We start from the raw sequence: 4,949 nt of genomic DNA, 5'->3' as shown, positions 1-4,949 counted from the left end.
TTCTCTAGTGCAGTCATCTTCAGCTGGTGGCTCAGAAACTACTACCAGCTTGTAGCCTAAAGGCAGTCAAAACAGTGGCACTACCAAAATTTTATGAAAATTTTACACATCACTTGGGAAGACAGGCAAACTAATGCCAGTGTACTGGAAGAAGCAAAGATCACCAGTGTCGAAGCAACGATTCTTCAACATCAACTTCATTGAACTGGTCATGTTGTACAGATGCCTTCCAAAGCAACTGCTCTATTCCAAACTTAAAAATGGAAAGCATAATGCTGGTGGTCAACAAAAGAGGTTTAACGACTCTCTCAAGGCAAATCTTAGAAAAATGTAGTATAAACACCAACAACTGGGAAACACTGGCCTGTGAGCGCTCCGATAGGAGAACAGCCTTTACCAAAGATGTCGCAGGCTTTGAAGATGCTTGAACTCAAGCGCGGGATAGCCTCTCGGGGAATCCCGAGCTTTTGGGGGCACACGGAGGTCATGCGAAGGCTCCGCGGACCTCCAAAACCTCAGGGGGGGTTACCCTGAGGGTCGTGGCACCCAGCGGTGCCCAGCGTGCTCTCCTGCACCCCGGCTTTCTTTGTTTAAGAGCCGAGGAAGGGATCGAGCTGCGGACGCGAAGGGGAGAAGACCACTAGCCTCATTAAGCGCAGTCTCTGGCTTCCGATGTAAAGCAGTGAGCTTCCAAAATTTAAGAGATTCGTGGATTAATTGAAGATGCTTGAACTCAGGACGAAAGGAAGAAACACACTAAGTGAAAGGCACATTTGGCAAACCCTCACCATGATCAGCTCCCACCCGAAAACCTATATCCGCATTGTGGAAGGACATGTGGATCCAGAATTGGCCTCCACAGTCACTTACGGACTCACTGTTAAAAAAAAACATGTTCATGGAAGACAATCTTACTTGGCCACGAGTGATTGCCAAAGAAGAAACTACCACCAGACCCTCTGAGTATCCCTATTTTCCAGGGACAGTCCGAGATTTAAAAAAAACCGTCCTGGTTTCTGATTTGATCCTGGAATGTCCCACTTTTCCTTAGGATGTCCCTATTTTCATTGGAGAAATGTTGGAGGGTACCGTATGTAGTTATGTGACCCCCGAGCCAATGAGATAAGTAACTATGCAACCATTAGAAGACATCTGAAGGCAGCCCTGTATAGTTTTATTATGTTTTTATATATGTTGGAAGATGCCCAGAGTGACTGGAGCAACCCAGTCAAATGGGTGGGGTATAAATAATAAAATTATTATTGTTGCTATTATTGAATACGATGTCCCTGTTTTCGTTGGAGAAATGTTGGAGGGTCTTCACGACCACCATACCAAATCTTAGTGAGAAATTCAAGAAATGGGTCCTCAAATGTGTGTTTGTGTTAAAGGCAGGTTTACAATCGAAAAGGCTGAAGACTGCTGCTCCAGTGTCTTACAAAATCTTTGGAATCCACCCATTTTGGTAACAACATGATAAGACTAATTTATTCCTTGACAAGCACCAAGGCAGCATACATTTTTTCCTGGATGCACACCCTCAAAGAATCTCTGCAGGAAGTTGGAGGCTTTCCCTCTTCATTATATTATTATCTTAATCCCGTCTGCTGGAGTTTGTCATAGATGTTGCTGATAATAATTACCACATCTCTTCACTGTCTACGAGTTCGGAAGTCAGATTTCCCCTCTACCCCCACCCCCTTCCAAACTTTACTACATCATCCTTCTCACTTGGAAAACTCTTCCTTTCTTTATGGGCCGTCTGTTGTGAAGTGCTTTAGTCATCTCGGTGCCCCCAGCCTCCCTCACATCTCCCCGTTGACTTCAAAGAGCTAGCTTGCGTGATGCGGGGTTCATCCATGACAGTGAGATTTACACAACCTGACCCTATTGTCCATTGATGTAAAGGAGGCGCTTTATGGAGTCTCCGTGAAGCCAGTCGTAAAAATCCCAGCCAGCCCGGACTGATTAATGGCCAGTTTCATAGCTGATTAACATGGTCAAAAACCATTTTGTGGGCTTTAGTTGTAACGCACAGGAAAATCTGCTAATTCACAAAACTGCTCCAGGCAAGCTTTACATGACCGCCCAGCGATAGACAGAACGCTTCTTGTCTTCTGTCTGGAAATGGAGATTCACTTACCAACAGTATTCTTGTGCAATAAACACATTTAGCCCCCTGAGGTATTCCTTGTGTGGAAAATCATCACTTGGTGGCTTATTGTAGCAATTGCTTGTGATTAAAATTATTTATGTTTTAAAGCAGCGGAACGTTTTTCAGATTGAGGGAGGCATTCCACTCTCAGCAACCTTACGGGGCCTCTATGATATAGCCATATAAGCCCATTCACCTCCCATTCTGCAGATTCAGCAGCTGTAGCCATAGGCGCCAGCTCTATGGGGCTGAGGACACCTCAGCCTCCCCAAAATATATTGTAACTGGGCTGAGCCGCCACCCCCACCCCCCGATCTTGAGCAGTTGGGCCTCCCCGCAAATGCAGTGGACCTTGTAGTCTCCCGCTGCATGACGTCACATGTGCGCCTGACATCACGTGGGCATGATGGGTCTTCCAAAGTTGGGAAGAACCTAGAGCTGGGAAAGAAAAGCCCAGTCTGCAGAGATGCTGGCACCCAACATAGACAATACTAAGTTAGATGGACTGCTGATCTGGTATGTAAGGCACTGGTGCTCTCTCCAGGAGGATCTAAATAATTGGGAGAAGGGTCATGACTCAGTGGCAGAGTAAATGCCATGTGCAAAAAGGTCTCAGGTTCAGGCATAACACCTTCAGGTAAGGCTGAGTAAGATTCCTGTCTGACTCTCTGAACAGGTGCTTCCATTTAGTGAAGACCGGGGCCTCCAGAAGTTATTGGACTACAAATCCCATCATCTCTTACCATTGGCTGTGCTGGGTGTGTGTGGCTGATGGGAGCTGGAGTCTAACCACATTGATAGACAGTGCTGAGGTAGACAGACCAATGATCTTACTCAATATATAAGGCAGCTGGGTAACTCAGTTGGTTGGTGTGTGGTGCTGATCATGCCAAGGTTGCAGGTTCGATCCCCGTAAGGGGCAGGTGCATATGCCTGCGCTGCAGGGGGTTGAACTAGATGATCCTCAGGGTCCCTTTCAACTCTAGGATTCTGATTCCTACGCTGCTAAAGATGGGAAAGTCTGGTCACTGATTGTGGGGCTGTATATTAAGCCTGTTTTTGGAAGTGTTGGAGGATTGGGGCGAGGGAAGACTTCTGAATTTCCAGTTTGGAGATAAAAGTGCTGAACTGGAATCAGAAAGCCATTCCAAATAATTCTGCTGTAAGATACGTGTTTCTGTTTAAAGGTCAGGTAGATTTCCGGTGGTGCGTTAACATGTTTTGGCAAGAAAGCTGCAAGTAATGCTTAATCATCACCTGTGTCAATTACAGTAGTCTATATTGACTCTTGAACATTTGAGTGTGTGTGTGTGTGTGTGTGTGTGTTTAAAAAAAACCAACCTGGAAAGCTGCTGTTTCCAGTAATCAGATTCACTAACTAGACACCAGCACCAGTGTTTTAAAGATTAGGGCAAAGGTGATAATCACAGGTAACCTCAGCCGAGACCCTGAGGGGATCAAGGGTGAAGGAGGTGGAAGAGAATCAACAGATTAGGGAAAGGAAGAGACACAGAGTCATCCTCCGGAAGTGTATCCTGTGTGTTTGTGTTTGTGTGTGGTTTGTAACTAGAAATGCAGAGCTGTATAAAATTAGGTATGGCTAGAGAAACAAACGTTCTTCTCCCTCTCTCATAAAACCAGAACTTGGGGCCAGTCAATGAAGCCAAATGCTGGTATATTTGGAACTGAGAGAAGGAGGACGTTCTTCACACTGTGCAGCAGGGCTGTTGTGTTTGGCAGAATGGGGATGGAGCTGGACAAAAGGCAATGGAGAGCACTGGGATAGCAGCATCAGCATCCTGCAGGTGTGCAAGCACCTGCACAGGGGCTGGCAAAAATTAACCCCTCCCTTTCCCCTTTATGTTGGGAGGGTTGCGGAAAACTTGGTTCATTTATTCATGTTTGGCAGGAATGACCCCATGTTAAAAACTTTTGGAAATTTGGAAGTCTTCTTCTTTGGCAATCTGAGTAGTAGGTGAGTAAGACTGTCTTTCATAAACATGATTTTAACAATGAGTCCGTAAGTGACTGTGGAGGCCAATTCTGGATCCACACGTCCTTCCACAGTGGGGACATAGGTTTCAGGGTGGGAGTTGATCATGGTGAGGGTTTGCCAAATGTGCCTTCCTCTTAGCACATTTCTCCTTTCGTTTGAGTGTCTTCAAAGCCCATGACACCTTTGGTAAAGGCTGTTCTCCTATCTGAGCAGTCGCAGGCCAGTGTTTCCTAGTTGTTGGTGTTTATACTACATTTTTTAAGATTTACCTTGAGAGAGTCTTTAAACCTCTTTTGTTGACCACCAGCATTACGCTTTCCATTTTTAAGTTCGGAATAGAGTAGTTGCTTTGGAAGACGATAATCAGGCATCCAAACACCATGACCAGTTCAATGAAGTTGATGTGTTTTGTTGTTGTTTTTCTAAATAAATAAATAAAGTTTATTTCAGAAATCAAAAATCAATATATCAAACAGTGCAAACTGAAGTTGATGTTGAAGAATCGTTGCTTCGACACTGGTGAACTTTGCTTAATAAAGTATTCTCCATTATATACGCATTTCTCCCCCTTTCTCCAAATCCTGCCTTAGCCCAGCTATCTTTAGATATATGCTAAGGCTCCTTCCATAAAGAAGGACCATAAAGAAGGCTGCTTTTGAATTATGGTGCTGGAGGAGACTCTTGAGAGTCCCGTGGACTGCAAGAAGATCAAACCTATCCATTCTGAAGGAAATCAGCCCTGAGTGCTCACTGGAAGGATTGGTCCTGAAGCGCTGACCTTCTGATTGGCAAGCCCTA

Source organism: Zootoca vivipara, chromosome 8 (genome assembly GCF_963506605.1).
Source record: "Zootoca vivipara chromosome 8, rZooViv1.1, whole genome shotgun sequence".
Taxonomy (NCBI): Eukaryota; Metazoa; Chordata; class Lepidosauria; order Squamata; family Lacertidae; genus Zootoca; species Zootoca vivipara.
This window is presented reverse-complemented; position numbering follows the sequence as displayed.